Genomic DNA, 20,675 nt, shown 5'->3' with positions numbered 1-20,675 from the left:
AGTGGGGTATTGCCTTTTCTGTGTATGTGATGTTCCTGTGAATTTATAGAATCTGTGAATGTTCTGAAGTGACCTAAAGGCCACGCCTTTGCTGTATACACAACACATAGCCAAATGAATTCCTTGTGAAGATTGCAGCAGGGTTATCTTTAATAAGTGTCGTCTGCCTGGTGGGCTAGTGTGTTAGCACTGAGCATTCTGTGCCATACTACTACTAACCTGTGCCTCCTTCCCCCGCAGGTACTGCTCAGCCAGGTGCACCGACTGCGAGCTCTGAATCCGTTGGTGCGGTTCCCAGACCTGGGTCCCTGGGCCGTAATCCTGGTGCGTACATCGCTGCGCGCTTATCACTTCTGCTTGTGTGTCATTGAGCAGGTCACAACCCCATACACTGTGTCTGCTTAGGGGCCGAGGAACGATTCGCCTTTCATATTCGCTCATTTGTCAGGACTGACGCACTCCGGGCCTGCCTTTTGCTACCTCAGTCACTACCACATTTCGGTGAATTGACTTTCATGTTATCCACTTCTGTCAGGTTTATCTTCATCAAACGGCTCCGAGCCAGACCTAATACGTCTGGTGTATTTATTTATTTAAAAACAGTAACAAACTGCATTCAAGTGTTTTACCACCTGCAAATGAATAACAACCAATTAAACACGGTATAGTACATAACACTGACTTAAAAAAATATAAAACCAAACCCATATGGTGAAGCCCGGGATTCCTATTTTAGTGACTAATTTAAACAAGCATTGCCCGCACGCGAAAGTGAGAGCAGCGCGACCCAGCGGTGGAGGGGAAAAGCATGAAAGCAATCAAGTGAGAGGGAAGACAGATGGCGCCTGATCGGGCGCTGATAGCTGGCAGTTGCGCGTGTGCACACGCGTGTGAACGCAAGCGCTAGGCCAGCCAAAGCAGCTTGTGGTAGCACGTTTTAAAGTTCTACTAAATGTCTCTCAGCGCATGCGCTGGCTCTAGCGAGTCCTAAAAAGTGGAGGCAACTAGTAAGTCAGATTCCACATTCCTACATAACTCCCCCACAAACGAAAGATGATAAGGCTAACCTTGCCCAGTTGAGCCTTTATTGACTAAGTGGCCATATAAGGAAGTACCTGCACTAGCATGGTTACCCCCTGTCTTATGGTCAAGTCAAGTCAAGTCAAAGAATTTATATAGCGCGCTCCATACCCAGAGGGTCTCAAGGCGCTTGAGGAGGGGTGGGGGATTACTTGTCAAATATCCACGTTTTAAGTTGCTTTCTGAATGCTAGGTGGTTCTGAGTAAGGCGAAGGTAAGTGGGAAGTGAGTTCCAGGTTTTAGCTGCCAGGTAGGAGAAGGATCTACCTCCCATGGTGGTTTTGTTGATGCGAGGTACAGTGGCAAGGGCTTGGTTGGATGATCGTAGCTGTCGGGAGGGGGTGTAGAAGGACAGTTGTGTGTTGAGGCATTCGGGTCCAATTTCGTAGAGTGCTTTGTGTGCGTGGGTTAGGAGCCGGAAAGTGATCCTCTTATTGAGGGGAAGCCAGTGGAGGTTTTTCAGGTGACCAGAGATATGTTCTTTACGCGGGATGTCTAATATGAGCCTGGCTGAGGCGTTAATCCCTCACCCTAAGGGTATGAGAGGGTCTCGACCATGGGGACTCACTACCTGTGGTGTGTTTTGTTAAAGTAAAAGGCTGGTGAGGTGTCTGAGTAGGGAAGTGAGGCCCTAATAAGGTTGGTCTCAGCTTCCTCAGATCACTGGTCGCCATGGATGCCTTTCTTTCCATGACTGAGTTGCACTTTGCTCTAAGGGTTAACCTCTGGCTGGCTTCAGTTGGGGTTGGGTCCCTTTGGATGGAACACTGGAGGGACCTGGTAGGGTTGGAACCACTGGGTCCCAGGTTTGCCTTTGCCCTACAGAGTCCATCTGGGGGTGGTTCCTATGCAATGTCAAAAGGGGTCCCTCAGAGGGTTGAGGAATTTTCGCCTGGCTAGGGCTACTAGACTGGGTGCCCCTAATCTGCTAATTGGGGGGTTCCTCGGGACAGGGAGCCCTGTGGGGTCCACTGACTTCCTCACCTCTGCAGCCCTGGGCTGACTGAGTGAGGGTAGAGAGGGGCAGTTTACCTGCTCCAGACTGTGTACCACCTTGAAAGGGCCCCCTGCCATCAGAGGTGTTGCCAGGACAGGCCCGACTACCTCTGGGGCAGTTCCTTCACTAGGGGTAGGATCAGTTCCCTGAGGAGGCTGACCCTTACCTATAGTCTGGAGGAAAGAAGACTGTTCATCATCCCTTGTGCTCTCTTGTGGGGGAGAGTGGCCCATTCTTTCAGGCTCCATCACTCCAAAATTTCCCTAGGGTTGGGCTGTGGCCCTCACAGCCCAAAAACTCTCTCAGGGAGGCCCAGTATTCTCAGATGGGCTTGGTGTTCAACTTCAGCCCAGGCTGAAATGTCCAGATCATTGCCCAGTAGGCAATCTACAGGCAAGTTTGGGGACACTGCCACTCTTTTTGGGCCTATGACCACTCCCCAGCCGAGATTGACTATGGACATGGGGTGATCTCTTCTGACAACATCAATGTTGGTCACCTGTTACTTAAACTCAGGTAGAAGCTGTTTAGGGGGGGACTAGTTTCCCTGTCACCATGGTGACACTAGCCCCCGTGTCCCTAAAGGCCACAGCTTTCTGACCATTCATTATGGGCTCCTGACTGTTCCTGCCCAAAGCGTCGGGACCCATGGTAAAAGTGGCAAATCCCATGCCACCATCACAGACCAAAGAGGCTTGTGAGGGGGGCCTGTCTAAACTATGGCTAACCTCTGTTCCCCATGAGAATGCACCTAACCTTTTGGGTGAAACACTAACGCCTGGGGGATTACTACTAGTCGTACCAGGAGGAGCGGTAGTGTTAGTTGGAGGAATATTTTCTTTATTGCCAATCCTGGGTCAACTGTGATCAGTTTTACAGTGGCCAGGCTTTTTACAAACATGGCAATATGGTTTCTTTTCAGGAGAGGAAGGAGTTTGGGACCCACCCCCAGAAGTGGATTTTTGGGGACCCGTAGGGGACTTTTCTTTTGATTTATCCCCACCTTTCTCTTGGGACTTGGTAGAATCTTTCTTTTGGTCACCACCTTGATTCTTAGGCTTTACCCTGGTTCTGACCCATTTGTCTGCCTTCTTTCCCAATTCTTGGGGAGAGGTCAGATCAGAGTCCACTGGTAAACAAACTGGTTTTGACAGTTACTAAGGATCTGCTCCCTCATAATTAAGTTGTACAATCCTTTGAAATCACAAACCTTACTGCCATGTATCCAACTTTCCAGAGCCTTGGTAGCACAATCTACAAAGTCTAACCAGTCCTGAGTCTGAGGCTTTTGGGTATCTCTGAACTTTATCCTGAATTGTTTAGTGGTTAGGCCAAACCCTTCAATCAGAGCACTCTTCAGGACTGTATAATCATCAGCATCCTCTTCTCTAACAGTGGGGAGCTTATGTCAACCCTTGTCTGCAAATGAGAGCCAGAGGATAGCTGCCCACTGCTCCTGGGGGACGTTCTGAACTTTGCAGGCCCTTTCCAGTGCAGTTATCCCTTTGTGGATGCCATCCCCACTTTGGTAGGGAGGGACAATCTTGTTTAAATTCCTATGGTCATGAGATCTTTCTCTACCACTAGGGAAGTTGCTGCCATCATGGGACTCTGGTTCCATAGTTTTTCTAGCTTTTTCAAGCTCTAAGGACTACCTTTCTAAGGCTACCAGCTGTCTTTTAATCCTCAGCTGGTGTTCCTGAATTCTCTTCTGCCTTTTTCTCTTCTCCTCAGAGGTGTCCCTCCTATGAGAAGAGACAGAGGTCCCTATAGATACACCAGAAAGATCAGATTCCTGGTAAGGAGATCTGTGTCTTCTAGGGGTACCCCCAACTCTTCCTGGGGGGACAAAGATAGGGCCACCTTGGCCGCCTTCTTCATCTCCAGTAGGAGCTGGATAGTCCAGGTCCAGGTCATTGTCACCTGCCTGGTCAGCATCAGAGTCTGAGTCGTGGTGGTTTGTACCACTGGGCTCTCTCTCTGCTACTGTCCCATCCCCACTGCCTGGCCCCTCAGGCACTGAAGCCTTTGTAAGATCATCTAACAGTAGTACCTCTTCGAGGTGTTGGGTATTGACACTTTTGCCTTCAATTTCCTTATAGTACACAGAGCCCTTAATTCTAAAAAAGGGAATGTGTCATACTTGGATGCCTGTTACATACTGACATCTGGCAGGGACCCACGGCTCCTGGCCTTGAAGACATTACTAGTAAGGTGTGGTGTATGCACCTACCTACTCTAGTTGTTACCTACTAAACTCTCTTGAGTTGAAGAAAGGGTATGCTAAGCCCTTAACACACAACTCTAAGTTCAGTAGAATGTACTGTATTTAAGCCTGTATTATATGTAACTCTGGTACCTTTAGTGGATTTCAATTAATCAAACACTTGAGATTATCTGGTAAAACAATGGCAAGCTAGACTCTCACCGCTGCACACCAATGTGAGAAGTTGACCTGGCATATGCTGTCCACTATTCTAGTGGGCACCTTGCACCAGTCCAAATGACCCTTATTGATGGTGGGTTAAAGACAGCCTTAATAGAACGCTATCCTAGTGGTAGCTGTGGAGAGTAGCCTTCAGGCTAAGTCTTGGAGGAATGTAAAGCAGCTTGTTTAACCAGTCTAAAATCTCGTGAATGATCAAATGAAAGGAGAACCACACCAGGTATATATATAAAATATATGTATTTATTCGAAACACATCCCTCTAGTCCCTTTATGAGGATAGAGTCAAAAGTACATTCAGTAAACGTATTAACACACAGTAAATTAGTACAATATACATTGAGCCCTAGGAGCATACCAAACCATATATTAAGAAAGTGGTATAAGAACCACAACTTGCATAGATACAAGGCCTAGAGCCTGTAGAACCACTGGGGCCACCAGGAACTACCCAACAAAGGAGTGTTCATTGACGAGGCGCATCTATCAATCCCCCCTTGATATTCAAGTTGGTCTAAGATCTACTTGACTTGTTTTTTAGCTTCTTGCTTAACTGGATACTGCCTTTGTGCAGTTGGGTGAGTTTTTAATTGTATTTTATGGTGAGGAGAATGTTCGTCCCATCCTACATGATTTTTATATAATGCTGAAGCCTGGGCTACTGCCCATTTCCTTGTATATGCATATTTTTTATGAATTGGAATATGGTTGGAGAAGGCTGGCATAATTATTTCTTCAACCGTAGGCACTCCCTGACAAATTCAGGTGGGCAGTATTGTTCAGCTAAAAGAATGTCATAACCCTTAGAGAGCTTCTCCCAAAAGAGTGCTCTTATTTTTCTAGTTATGTCCCCCTCCATCCGGAGTGTTACTTCATATAACTTATATGGGACACTAACTCTGGTATCTGCAGTTTCAACTTGGATGTACTCATTCAAGTCCACTGTCTCCAGATGATCTTTCTTGCGAGCTATGGTGACTTCTGTTGCGCTATCCAACATTGTCTGAGCCCACTCCCCGTTCTTGAGTTGTGTCCTCAAGATCTTCGGCATGTCTGATCTTTAGACCTGCTACCTTCTTTTGGGTGAATTGAGTTTTCTTATTTTTTGGAACGTGTTAATCGTCTTTGGACTTCACACGTTCTTCCTTTTGTTCTGACCGTCCTCTTCTTTCGGATTTCTGTGATGAAGTCTGAAAGGTACGAGAGGAACGTGTATCAGTGTCTTGATATCTATCAGGTTTTCTCAAATTATCCCTATTCCTGAGGTTATACCTGATTTCAGAGGGCTCCTTTTGAGGAGACTTACCTCTTGATTGAGAACGCTTCTCTTTAGGAATTTGTTTAGTGTTCTCCCACTTCTTTTTGGGAAGTGTAAGAGTGTTTTTAATAAAGACCTTTTCAGGATTATCAGTCAGTTGTAGTGGAGTGGATAAAAGAATCTCTTGACCATTTCATTCCTATGAAATGCTCTAGGCCCAAGCGGGGCCAAACTCATCCGTGGTACTCTGAGGCCCTTACATTACAGAAAAAACAATGTAAGCAGTTGGAACGCCTCTGGAGGAGGTCGTACGATCATTTGGCAAAAATCAACTTTAGAGTAGCTACTAAAGCCTACCATAAACGTATAAAACTATCAACTCCAGCACCAATCGCTCCAAAACCATTTTTACCTTAGTAAAAGATCTGACCAAGATACCAGAAGGTCCAGGTAATTTAATTGCGTCCGATGCCCAATGTGAAGAGCTGGCCTGTTTCTTTGTAGACAAAGTCAAAGGGATTTATAACTCTCTAACCTCAGATAGACCCAGTGCTAATTCCAACCTTATGGGGTCCATCGACTCGCCATTCTCACTACATTATTTACCATCTATTGAGCAAACTGAGATGGATTCTCTGATCAAAAGAGTCAAATCAGGTTCCCCGGAAGACCCTGTTAAGCCAGAATTATTCAGATTATTCCAGGATTCCATCCTACGGGAAGGGCGGATGTTAATTAACAACTCACTTCAGTCTGCGACCATTCCCCCATCCTGGAAACATGCTAAAGTTGTCCCCCTTTTAAAAAAGCCATCATTAGATCCCACCAGATCAGACAGCTTTAGACCCATCTCCTTGCTCCCCTATCTTGCCAAGGTGATGGAGGCCCATGTAAATTCCATTCTAACTACCTATTTGGAGTCGAATGGAATACTGGACGAATCTCAGAACGGCTTCCGTGCTAAACATAGCACGGAATCTGCTCTGCTAGCCGTTACGGAACATCTGAGGGAGGGGCTGGACCAGGGTGAGACATCTGCCCTGGTTCTGCTGGACTTGAGCGCGGCCTTCGACACGGTCTCCCACAGGATCCTGCTCGCGAGACTGTGGGATATCGGAGTCAGGGAGAGTGCCTTGGGATGGTTCACGTCGTTCTTATCTGACCGCTCCTTCCAGGTGCACGCCCCGCCGTACTCATCCAGCATACACCCCCTGGACTGTGGAGTCCCGCAGGGCTCTGCGCTCAGCCCCACATTGTTCAATGTGTACGTCCGCCCCCTGGCCATGCTGGCCAGGGACCGTAACATCAAACTAACATCATACGCGGACGATACACAACTCATCTTCTCCTTTTCTAAGAACAGTGGGGCTGACCAAATTAAGTTCCAGGAAGATATCCTGGCTATATCGAATTGGCTGTCACAGAACTATCTCCAGCTAAATTCTTCCAAGACGGAGATACTCCTTGTAGGTAGGGATACCGAGAAATGGGATGCACATTGGTGGCCTCCCACTCTGTGACCCTCTCCCGTCCCCAAAGAGGCTGTTAAAAACCTGGGTGTGATGTTGGACAACTCACTCTCCATGGAAATTCATGACAAGAGAGTGGCAGGCACCTGCTATGGTCGCCTGCGCTCTCTCAAACCTATCCTCGGATTCTTTGAGCCTTGCATCCGCCAGACTATAATTCAGGCCTTAGTCTTATCCCATCTAGACTACTGCAATGTCCTGATGCTAGGTTCTAACTTGACGGTGATAAACAGACTTCAGAGAGCTCAGAATGCCGCGGCGCGCATTTTATTCGCTCTGCCAAAAAAATGCCACACCTCCCCTGTCCTCCATCGGTTACATTGGCTTCCCGTTAAACAACGTATCCAGTTCAAAAGTCTTTGTCTAATTCATAAAATCCTGTATAATACTGCCCCTCAAACCTTGCTGGGACTCTGTTCCTTCTATGTCCCCTCGCGTGCCCTTCGTTCAGCCGACCTGTCACTGGCACGCACGACTAAGATCCGTAGGTGCCGAGCTGGTGGTCGCTCTTTTAGGCATCTGGCGCCGAAGTTGTGGAATTCGATCCCCCTTGGGGCTCGGGCCACTTCTAACCACCTGCTGTTCCGTAAACAGATTAAAACTTGGCTGTTCTCTTCCATCTAACTCCACCTTCTCTGTTGTGTTGCACTGCCTCTAGGTATGTCCGCAGCGCTGGGACGCCCCATTGCTGGGGTAGCCATGCGCTATATAAGCAGACTTAACATAACATAACTGGTTTACCACACAAACTATCTCTACCTAGTTCTTCATAGGATTTTTCAATTATTCTGGTTAGTTCTTGAGGTTGCTCAGTTACATCAAATTCTCTTCGTTTTTGGCGGATCGCCACTGATGCTGCTTCACCTTTAATATTAGCTAATACTAGCTATACCCGGCCACACGTTGCTGTGGCTCAGTCTGGTTAAATGGAAGAAAAAGAAAAGAGTAAGCGCACGTTTGTAAAAGTTTAATTTCACAATGCTTGTGGGTATACAATATGTTTTTGTTGTTCCATTGTCTGTGCAGATATAGAGATACTCTGGTTTGCCGACTCTAGAACACTCAACAGAGAATTGTCCATGTGAGAAGCAATCCGTGTCTAGATCTAAACCGCAGAATTCTAAAGATTGGCCCTCGGAGATGCAGACCGGCAAATGCTTTGTTGGTGCCTGCTTGAGCAGGGGAGTCACTCCTTGATCCCAAGGGAAATTTTTCCATCTTCTAGTCTTTAGTGGAGCGTCGAAGTTCCAGGATTCCGTTTCATAGTTTTGTCCAAGTGTAATCTAAAGTCCTGTTGCCAGGGTTCCTTTACTAATACTAAGAAAAGGGGTTGGACATACTCTGGGGACCCACCTATGGGAGGGTCTGGAAAGAGGGGTGGTTACACCCATTTCCTTTGTCCAGTTTTATGCCAGAGCAGGGGCTAGTAGCCCCTGCAACTGGTTTGAACTGGGCTATGCACAGAGACGCCAAATGTGCCCCAAGTGCTGACTTAAACGCACTCTCAGAGTGCACCCACCCGGCCCCAATACAGTAAAGCCTGTCTGGGAGGTGGTTACCCTGTGACAGGAAACCTATTGTCCAGGCCTCCCCTGCCGGAGTTTCGGTCAGCAGTAGGAAGCAGACTTGTGTCTGTAGCATCCATTTTGTGATGCCAGGGCTCTTTTAAACTGGTACCGGGTGTACCGGTATGTCTCTTCCTCTAGAAGGGTGGAATTCTACCCCTGTGCCAGGTCTGACACCAGACATTCCAAAGTTAGCATTTACCACAAGGTTATAATGCACTTAAGAGTATATGGTCTGGCTGCATCACAGAACAGCCTCAGAGAATAGGCTCCAAAAGCTGCAGAGGGGCCCAGCTCATGCATGGGCACCCTCTCACGCAAAACCAAGAACTCTGCCTTCAGGACTGATAAGGCCTGCCAAAGGAGTGACTGATAGGTTTATATGTGTCAGTGATTGAAGATACTATAGGTAACCTATATCGTAGTAAGGGGTGCATGCACCACCTTACCCAGGCTACAGCAGCAGTCCTGTGATGCCATTTTGGAAGGCTTCCCAGGGGTGGCATAATACATGCTGCAGCCCCTGGTAGGCCTCTGGGGTACCTATGCCCTTAGTACTTAGTGTACCATATACTAGGGACTCACAAGGGTACCCCAGTAACCATACTGGAGTGTACCTAAAGTATATGCAATCAATTTAGAGAGGAAGCAGCTAGGCCGGGGTCCTGAATAGCAGGATCACAGCCATACTAGGTCATAAACCATCAAAACACCAGAGGAAAAGTGGGGACAACCATGTAGTCAGATTCCACCTTCCTACAGAGAGTTAATGCGCTCTTTTCAATTTGGGGTGACCAGATCAGCCTGTCACTGATTCCGACTCCCAAGTAGTCAAATAATTAACCTGTTCTAATGTTTGAGAGCCCAACCTCAGTTCACCCTTATTTGATTTGTAGGGGTTAAACGCCACGTATTTAGTCTTCGGCAGTTGATTTCCAAGTCCCTGTCCTTACAGGCTTTTGCGAACTTGTTTAAGATGTTCTGAATACCCTTTGGCGTCGTGGCTATGAATAGCGTATTGTCTGCAAAAAGCAGTGAAAGCACGGGGCTCCCAGCTAATTTGGGTGGATCGCTCCAAAATCATATAATTCTACTATTAACCCATTTATAAACAAGGTGAATACTATTGGGGCGAGAACACAGCCCTGTCAAACTCCCTTACAGACAGAAATATAATTTGTTAGGCTGCCATGTAGGTTCCACCTCACTTTAGCGTAATTACCTTGGTGTAAACGAATCAGGATTTTGAGTGAATAAGTTAATGTTAATGTTAAGTTACTTCTAAAGCGCAACATTCATCCTGGATAGGATATCACGGCGCTGGGATTTCTGGAGTAAACGGTGGGCTAGTACATGAGTCATAAAGAACTAGTCGGGTTTAGGAAAAAGTATGGTTTTTAATTTTTTCCTGAAGGTCAGGTGGCACACCAAGGAACACCTTGGAACACCAAGGTCTCTAAAGGCAGTCCAAAGTTGGGTGCGATCTTTAGAAACGAAGGCTGATCTTAGGTCCACAAATACAACATACAAATGAGCCCCCCTCTAACACTCACTTCCTTCCATATAAGCATTAAAAATCTGAAAACTTGGTCCAGATTGCTAGTAGAAGCCCTAAATCCGGCCTGCAGGTTTGATAAAATGTTATTCTCCTTGATCCAAACTTGGATCCGAGTTAGGATGATTTTGCAGAAAATCTTTTGTGAAACATTTATAAGGCTGAAGGGCCTGTAGTTTGCAGATGTGCCCTTTTCCCCCTTTTTAAAAATTGAGAGGATTTCCACGCCTTTCCAGGACTCCGGAATATCACCACCCGGCAGAATGGCGTTAAAAGCCATTTGTAACAGTGGTCCCTACATTGTAGGCTCTGCTTTGTACAGGTCTCCTGAAAGCTTGTCTAAGCCTGGAGCTTTCCCATCCTGCAAAGAATTAATATCAGTATCAGTTTCCTCTATTGTAAAGGCAATCTCTTCCATATATGGAGGATTTGTACAATTTACCAGTGAGTCTAGGTGAGTCTAGGTTTCTCGCCGTCCGCCATTGGGAGGAGGTGGAGCGGCCGCCATGAAGATCTTCGTGACGACCCTGACGGGCAAAACAATCACCCTAGAGGTTGAACCTTCTGATACAATCGAAAATGTGAAGGCTAAAATTCAGGATAAGGAAGGAATTCCTCCTGATCAGCAGCGACTGATTTTTGCTGGGAAACAGCTGGAAGACGGACGCACTTTGTCTGATTACAACATTAAAAAGGAATCTACTCTTCATCTTGTACTAAGATTTTGTGGTGGTGCAAAGAAAAGAAAGAAGAAGTCTTACACCACTTCCAAAAAGAGCAAGCATAAGAGAAAGAAGGTTAAACTTGCTGTGCTTAAATATTACAAGGTTGACGAGAATGTAAAGATTCACCGTCTGCACCGCGAGTATCCATCTGAAGAGTGTGGTGCTGGAAGTTTCATGGCCAGCCACTTCGATAGACATTACAGTGTTGTCTGACCTTCAGTACTACACCCCTCTTACCCAAGACCCCAACCCAAGCCTGCAGACCCGAATACTATCAACGGTCACAGCGGCCCTCAATCAGGGATGGATCACCAAAAATGAGACAGAATTTCTTAGCAACCCAAATCCTAGACTGCCCTATTTTTACATCCTGCCCAAAATCCACAGGAGGGTCACTCCACCTCCCGGTAGACCCATAGTTTCGGGCATAGGGTTAGTCTTGAAACCCTTGTCTAAATTCTGTGAATTTTTTTTCCAACAACTGGTTCGCAAAACACCTACTTTCCTCAAGGACACTAGGGTTGTTTTAAAATTAATTGAAACAACTAACACAGAGGGCCACCTCCCAGATCTACTCTTCACACTGGATGTGGAGGCCCTCTACACCAACACCCCCCAAATCAACATACTGGAGGTAGTAGAAGAAATACTATTGGAAACAACTTGGACCTCACCCACCCCCATTAGCTTTGTGTTGGAATGTGCCCACATAGCACTCACTGAAAATTTCTTTCAGTTTGAAGACCAATTATTTCACCAGACACAGGATACGTCAATGGGCAGTACCTTTGCCCCTAGTCTGGCATGTCTCTACATGTCGGACTTCGAGGCAAGGTATGTCCTCACTGAGTCTAATCCCTTTTCGAATAACGTTCTCCTTTGGAAACGTTATATCGACGACATCTTGATCTTCTGGTGAGGAGATAGGGATATCATCCATGAATTCCTCCATTGGATCAACACCCTCAACCCGTATCTCAACTTCTCCGCAAATTGCTCTGAACAAGAACTCCCATTCCTAGATTTTATGATCAAAAAAACAACCAACAAGCTGGAGACAATAACATACAAAAAACCAACTGATAGCCATAGTCCCCTCTTGTACCAAAGTTTTCATCCAAGGGCACTGAGGGAGGATCTACCCTATGGGCAATTCCTATGCATCCGTGGAAATTGCAGCAATGTTGAAGACTACAAAAAACAAGCAGCAGAACTCAGTACCAACCTGATCAAGAGACAGTACCCCCCAGAATCGTAAAGAATGCACAAAAAAGAGCTAGGAACTCTGACCGCCCAAGCCTTCTAGAAACACACACCAAACCTGCCACTGATATCATCACATGTGTCACCACCTTTACACCAGAATCCAACCAGTTAAAAAGAATTGTTAATAAATACTGGAGAATTTTGTAGACCGGCGAAAGAAGCATCAGCAAACCAGGTTTCGCTTTCAAAAGGACAGTCAACATTAAAGACCTATTAGTGAACACCGGACCAAAAAAGCAAAACCCCAGAGCCCCTAATACGCTCTGGGACCTGCCACCTGTCACTGGACACTACCCCTGTGGTTAATGCACAGTCTGTCCATTCACTTGAGCCACTAAAAGTATCTCATTGACCAACAGCTGGAAGTGGACCCAAAACAAACACACGAACTGTAATACTCAAAATTGCATCTACTTAATAACATGCCCCTGCCGATTCCAATACATAGGGATGACAACACCTGCTGTAAAAACAAGGATCACAGAACATAGGAGCAATCTTTGGTGCAAGAAAACTAACACCAAGATGTGCACCCATTTCCTGGAATCCAATCATTCAGCCAATGAGTTACATTGGAAAATCATTGAGGCGTTCCCCACAATCACTAAGGAGGCACTCTTCAGAAAGGAACAATGTTGGGTTTTCAAGTTAGGGACACACACATGGGCCTTAACGATGATATCCCCTGAGCAGAACTGACCCACTGAAGCCAACCACATTTACCTCTGACCCTACTATCTACCAGTCAGTTTACCAGTTTTCCAACCTTTCTCTGAACTACGATGGTAACTCCTGTCCAACAGACCATTGGGACAAAACCATCTCAGTTTCGTTCTCCTCTAGTTTCGCACCTCCTGGTCTACCCCCTTCACTGAGGTATTCTCCCTAGCGATGCCACTGGCCAATCAACTCCTTTCACTCAGTGTACATCCACAGACCTCTCTGGGTATTTTTATACCCACACCCACTTTCTCTTGGCCCCCATCAGAGCCCCCCCGAGAGTGTCACTATACCCACTACACCACAGGTTACTCACAACCTTCATAACCCTATTGCCCACTGCTTCCCAACAGCGATCTCTTGCACTCCATAAAGTTTTTAACTTCAAACTTTTTCCTCCAAGATGGCCGCCCTTTTCTGCCGGTCTAGCCTTCCACATAAATATCCTCAACCGGAACCACCTGACAAGGAGCCCAGGAGCATGGGTAGGATATATCGGCAAGTTGCTTATGAGAACCTGTAAGTATTCCGCCACTTCAGCATGCCACCTTGCTTTTCCGGTAAGCCGAGTTACTCAGCATGCATACCGGCTGTCTTTACTACTATTTCTATTTTATTGTGTTTCAGACTTCCGGAGTAACGTTTTACTCCGGCCTTTCCCGTCGGCCCATGACGGTTTCTCTAGGGGTGAGTCGTGTTTGTATAATATTTCACCAATCGGCTATGGCTCTCCTTTAATGTTAATGTTAATGTTAGTGGCTGTCTGTTATGTGCATTTACCGGTCAACATGTTTACCGATTGGCAATCACGTACATGTGCAATTATACGAAGCCAGTGGAAGTTTTCCAATTTGAAGGTGTTCTATTTCAATTTTTTCTTGTGGCATTCAACTTAAGCCCACCCGCACCTGGGTCCCCGTGTCTCCACACACATGTACAGACCACTACCCGAGAACTTTCCTTTCAGCGTTGCGTGTCTGGTTAGTAAGCTGCCAGCTTAACAACAAGACCAGCTTGCCGGGTTTCCACACACAGCGTAATGGTTGACCTGTGATTGTTCCAACACGTTCTAAGCATGTTGAGTGTTCCATGTTGGTCCAAGCTTGTCAGTACTCCCCGCTCACTCCCTACACAGCCACGCGCTTTGGCAAACAAGCTGACTCCTCTTATTCTTAACTTGTATGTTGGCCACACTATAGCTTGCCTCCAGTCGTGCTTCAGGTCAGTAACCTTCCAACAGCTTGTTCGCCTCAACATGGCTTCTCAAATTCGGGCCTGGCATTTACTCACAATGATTATTTCCATGCGTCTCACTAACGCCCTTCCTTTTTTCCTGCCTCCCACCACCAGCCTTCCCGTATCTACCAGCACTTTAGTACTCGTTCCTTCCATGATCCCATCCCCACCTTGGCTCCCCACTACGTGATCGGCTACCACCTGGTAAAAATGCCTCTGCACCCTGGAAACTTTGTATTATCATATCCCTGCAGCTCACTGATGAAATGGCTAATAGTGCTATTACTTGTTAGCAGGACACCGCATTGATGCATTTTACAAAGCTCATATGCACTGGCCATTACCTTGCAACTAGCTATTTATAGACCCTTTTAGCTAAATCATACCTCTGCAGCTAAATTATAGACCTTGATTGTTTTTTCACATGATGAGTTGTTCTTTTATTAGTTTCTGGAATTCCACCAGCAACTTTGAATTTAGTGTTGACATATGTGATATTGCAATGCCTCACACCTACTTGAACGTTCAAAAAAAAACACCCTCCTTTTGTTCCCCTTACAGGTCTACTTTTACCCCAGTGAACCTCAACTAGGGTTCCAACCACCCCTTGTAATTCATTTCCAATTTTCGAATACCAGGTGGTAGTGCACCCATTCACTTCACTTATCAACGATCCTGAAGAAGTGCAAATTGACCCGTTAGGGGCTAATACAGGCACGAAACATGTTGACCGTACACACTTAGATTGCCCCTTAGGAACATTATAAATCCCCCACAGGGGCACACACTTGTTTTACTTAGGCTAGAGCTACCTTTTTCATTAAAATTTACTGCAAAGGACTGCCCTAGACCCATTTTATCTTACCTCACTGTGTACTACCCAGCCCCCACACCTGCATGCACCAAACGGCTTCAGACTCAAAAGATCCTTGATAAAGAGCCCCGATTTCATGAGCACGTCGGGCATTGCAGTGCCGGCCCGACGAGGGGCACCGACCCTATGATGAAGCATGACACCTCTTGGGGTGTGTGAGGGCAGCACGTTGAAAGACCTCTCTTTCCCCTTCACTCTCCCCAACCCCCCCACCTGTCACATAGGAACTGCACACCCTCCTCAAACACTACTGTTTCAATAAGCCATAAGACAAGTACATGTATGTGTAAATAAAACAAAAACATTACATTAGACATCCAGTTTGCCTGCAAAGAGGATCATGAAATACTCCTCCCAAAAGTGGGGCTGTATATAGAAATCTGTTTCTGTTCTCTGTTTGGGTGTCCCTTTCGATAAAAGATGGCAGAATAATTGGCTATCCTTCTGCCTTGACGCTTCTATTAGTAGGCGCCAGTTTTCGGTTTCCCAATCCCCTTTAGCCTTAGCTTGTGACTTTTTATATAGGTTCCTGTTGTTTTTAATATCTAACCGAGATTCTGTCTTAAAAGCCACAATTAGAGCATCCCTCGCTTTTTTGCAGACCTCATTATACCACTGTGCAGTGCTACGCTCAAATAATTTTGGATTACACTGTTGTTAAAGAGCAGTCTACGTGTACGAGTCAGTTGCTGAAAATTGGCCATAATGTCAACTACACTGGCAACCGGATTGCTCATAGCAGGGAGGAAATGTGCTACCTGGGAATACATTTTAGGGAGATGGCTTGCATCAGCTAAAACCTGCGGCCAATTTACTCTTTTGTTATTATTGGAGGGTATAGCAGGGACCATTTTGTGCCGGGATTGTCCATGCAAGATTGCAAGACCAGTCAGCGTGAGTGCCAAAGTGTTATGGTCGCTCTCCTCACGTTCCAATACAGCAAAGTCCTTAACGTTGGGCCATAGATCAAGATCAACCAAAATATAATTGACCCTGCTCTTAACTTCTGCTCTTAACCTTCCCCTGCGTGTGGCAGGCTTCACTGTCTGAGTGTGTCCAACCATTACAGGCTCGAACCCCATGGGTGAGGGTAAATGTTAGAACCTGTTGCCCAACTGTAGCGCATTTCTTAATAGCTGGGATCTGGAGCTTTACAACCCCCTAGATTGATCTTCTCCATACAATAACTCTTGTAAGTAATTGTATGTAATCAACTGGTTCGAAAGTTATATTAAAGTCTCCAGCGACTATGAGTTGGTACTTCCCCTTGATTGTGTCAATGTAATTGGATAGTGTGGTTATCTTGTCTGATGTCCTATGGGGACTATTAAAACGATTATAAATATTAACCAATCTGAGATGGATATTTTCTTTCAAGGAGTTCAATTCTAGGCCAAGTATCTCTTCTAAGCCTATTTTCAGCACCCTCATTTTACATGCTAAAGAGGTTTTGGCCCAAATTAGAAGTCCTCCTGCAGGACGGCCTGCTGCAGACTGCCTGGCCTCTATGTTAAAGGTAGTAAAATACCCCCTGTGTACCTGCTCAACCGACCAGGTTTCCTGAAACAGGCATAAATGAAATCCATCCACTGAATGACATCATTCAGTGTCATTTATCTTAGACCTTAAACCAGCTGTGTTCCAAGACATGATCTTATATTTTTTTTGGGGGGGGGGCACTGTATTTTCTAGGAAGTAGCGTTGCTCTACGTCATAATATATATTTTTTTTAAGTAGAAGGCATTATAATCAATTTTACCTACATACTACATAATAGGTAGGGAAAAATTACAAAACCTACTAATTTACCTGTATTTAACATCCTAAACAAGAACACAGCCAATAAGGACAAAAGACAACATTTACATTTTGTAAAGGCAGTCATTAGCCAATCATATAAAAAGCCTTGTCATCGGCTTTTATCAGTGTAGTTTTGCGGAATTTCTGTTAAAGTACCCCGACATCAATTTCCACTAAGTTTTATGCTCCGAATCACAGGATGTTCAGCTGTCATTGCCGAGACTCTAACCCAGTTCCCCAGATTCGAGGGCGATAGCGCTAGCCTTTAGGCCAACTCCTCTCCCCTTGGACCTATTCATGGGTATTCAGAACTTCTTTTGCACCTGATCTGTAATTCATGAATTCCCACTCCTTTTCCACCCTCTTACTATTATATCCCCTCCATAGATGGAATCTTATGCATCCGTTTCTCACCTCTTGGGTGTTGACCAGATGCACAAGTCATGCTTTGTTAATGTTCTCAGGGCTGGGCCTGTATGGCTTGGTCCTCCTTCCGTAAAGTGTCTTATCCATTGTGTGTTGTGCTCCTTGCAGGTGCCTGTGACGTCAGCGGCGGCCCAGGGGTGGAGGAGCTGAGGATTGTCCTGTTTGACCTGACAGGAGATGGGACACACGCTGCACTGGACACCCTCCTCGGCAGAGAGGGCGAGCTAGAATGCAGACCAGCGATGGGAGAGTGCACCAAGAGGAGCTGTGTGCAAGGTGGACGGAGGCTGCTGGTTACAGAGTTCGCTTTGCCCCCAGACCTTGAAGATATTGAGGTGGAATGTCCGGTAGAATGTGTAAAGTTTATCACTTTCTCTGCACCCGGCCCTCATGCCATCATTCTTGCGCTGGGCGTGGGGCAGAGCATCACAGAAGGAATGGAAACACTTGCCTGCTTTGAAGAAGGGCGCCCGGGGCACGGGCTGGTCCTGTTCACGGGGAAAGAGAGGCTGGGGGGGCGGACGATAAAGAGCCACGTCCAGGGGTCGCGGGCAGCTGTAAAGGGTCTCATTGAGAGGTGCGGGGGCGTCACTGCGTCATCAGCAGCAGAGCGCGAGGGCGCAGGAGAGGGCAGAGGTCATGGCGCAGATAGACGCGGCGCTGCGGCTCCAAGGAGGGGCCTTTTACACAGTGGAGCTCTATCAGCAGGTGGAGAAGAGCTTACAGGAAGCAGTGGAGGTTGTTAATGCGCGGAACCGCGAGGAAGCGAAGCTGGAAGAGGAGGCCATAGAGCGCCAGTGTGAGGACATCATGAAAGATCTAGAGGGAGAGCGGGAGAGCGCCGAGAAAACCAAACTCATTCAGGAAGTGACGTGGGAAATGAGGAGAAAACTGCGAGAGTCAGAGAGGAAATACCAAGTAAAGCTCGAGGGAGCTCGGGAGGGCGCCGAGGCTGGTTTTGCTGTTGGTGTTGTTGATGCTGAGGAGCGTAAGGAAAGCAAGTGACTCAGAATAAACCCTCTCTGTGGATTTACTTTAAGGCGGGAGGAGGAGTCTTCAGTTATACCGTGAAGGTAGGGCGGCCCCGTATTTTAGCCCTTATCTGTGCATACTTCAAACACTAAATATTAATAGAAAACACTTTTAAATATGTTCAGGAGCCGCTTTTATAGTTCCCGACTAATAAAAAGTAAATAAAGGCAGAAAAGTCTTGTTACAAATGAATACACACAATTTTGTTTAAAGCCCTACAAAGTATTATGTCCGGGCCACTGCAGACTCTTAAACAACAACCAATGGCCAGTATTTCTCTCTTGAAAGATGGCATCCCCACTGGAGGGTAAAAGAAGAGCTGAAGACAGGTGCTGTATCAGACAAGCAAATGTGCAGCCATCAAATCAAAGAAAACTCTCTCTTGTTGTTGCAACGGGTAGGTCCCTGCATGACGTATGTTTTGTTGTGGTTTATTTTATTTTCTCATCTTGTGGTATCTCAGCTTTTGACATGGTATTCTCTGGTACGTTGTGATTTACTGTGAGACCTCATGTTGAGTTATGCTTCGCCATGGTATTGTGTTGAGGTTTGCTTTGAAAAGATATGTTTTGCTACCCTGTTTTCTATTGTATTGTGTTATTTTGTTATCTTTCAATATCATGTGTTGTGGTATTTTGAGGGCTTCTGTTATATATTGTGTGCTGTGCTCCACCCCTGTTATTTTGCAAAGAAGCCAAATTGTTCATGTGTAAAATGTCTGACCTCGCTTTGCATGGGGTCTACTGCAGTTTATATCGCCTTTTAAACACGGAAGACATTTTTCAAGGGCCCAGGACTGAACCATGTCAGGTACTAGTGGTAAAGCAAAAAGCAGGGTGAAGCTGCGTCGACCCTTGGGAAACTCTGCACGGACAAGACTATAGCAGCCTCTAATAGCGATTATTCCTGCTTAACTGGTCTACTTGAGCAGTATTGCTTGGGTCTAAATGCAGCATGATGTGCGTGCAGCGGTCCATTTCTATCTGGAGGCAGCGAGCCGCAGCATGAGTACTGGCACTCTTCTGCAAAGAAGCTTATGCCCCACGATTCAAATGTGGCCCCTACAGATGCATTTTGCCAAATTCACACAGTGTGCACGCCTGCTGGCTATATTAGGATAGTCAGGGACATTGGTCATGGATGGGATAGACACAGAGGGAGGCAGGACACAGAGGGAATCCCAACACTTTATCAGCAAAAGAACCGCAACAGATGGCACTCTTCAAACGTGAAGCCAAGTCTGAGTTATACAATGGACTGGTCCAAGACATTGTGGGCAACCAAGCAAGCCAATACCATAAGAGGGTTCTCCAGTTTAGTCGTATGACTGAAGGAAGTGACCAAATGCTCCTTTCTGTATATGTCTTGAGCGAGGTGTATGTTTTGTATGTAATGTATATTCGGAGTGTTGCATTTAATAGAAACATGAGGTCTGCCTGGCAGCAAAAGATGCCAGCAGGCAGACCTAAAAAAATAAATATTATGTATTCAAGGCAATCACTTGTAGGGGCCACAATTCCTTGTTTTTATATGTACGTGTCATTCCCTTTGATGATATTTAACTACTAGCATCTGAATTCTTTGAGTATGTTAACTGCTTCAATATACATCTTGCATCGTTTTGACACATGAAACACAACTGTGATGCCCGTTTTCCCATATTCCACTGTTTCTTTGATGAACCACCAACAGCTGTGAGACCCTCGTGAAACACCTTACGTGCAATGACTAACACCGAGCTTCTGACCCCTGTTCGGCATTAACCTCCAAACAACTTGCAAGTAAGTCGGCGGTTGACCCGCAAACACTTTTTGGTACCATTATTATTTCTCTAAAACGCCTGCCCGAGAGGCCGTTAGTCGTCATCCTCAATTTATTACTTTTTTCAGTCGGTGAACCAACCCAATCCGGCTCACGTAAGCATTATTAACTCCCAGCGCGATGCATGATGCACTTTATTGCACCGGAGCACTTGAACATATATCACTGATTAGGTACCAATATTTTCGTTTAATGATTATTTTCAGCGTGTGTACTTGCTAAATCTTATGAATGTAATGTATAGTATGACCATGTTTTGGGAATTTTGTAATGATGTACATTATGGTTTATTTGCGTTTCTACAGCTCCTTGATAAAGGGCTAAATAGCCCGAAATGCATTGGAG

General features: G+C 46.0%; 2 pseudogenes across 1 annotated transcript in view; both read left to right on the top strand.

The window, feature by feature from the left end:
- LOC147700866 (GTPase IMAP family member 7-like) overlaps positions 1-20,006 on the top strand; it is a 102,043-nt pseudogene extending 82,037 nt beyond the window's left edge. Inside the window, exon 3 of the transcript XR_015297361.1 lies at positions 17,586-20,006. The product of XR_015297361.1 is annotated as a GTPase IMAP family member 7-like (transcript). The remainder of the gene's footprint in view (positions 1-17,585) is intronic.
- On the top strand, positions 10,902-11,383 carry LOC147700867 (ubiquitin-ribosomal protein eS31 fusion protein pseudogene; annotated as a pseudogene).
- Positions 20,007-20,675: the final 669 nt, after the last annotated feature.

The sequence above is a fragment of the Lissotriton vulgaris genome, chromosome 7, assembly GCF_964263255.1.
Source record: "Lissotriton vulgaris chromosome 7, aLisVul1.2, whole genome shotgun sequence".
NCBI lineage: Eukaryota > Metazoa > Chordata > Amphibia > Caudata > Salamandridae > Lissotriton > Lissotriton vulgaris.
Note: the sequence above shows the minus strand (reverse complement) of the source record. Positions and strands in the feature narration are given on the sequence as shown.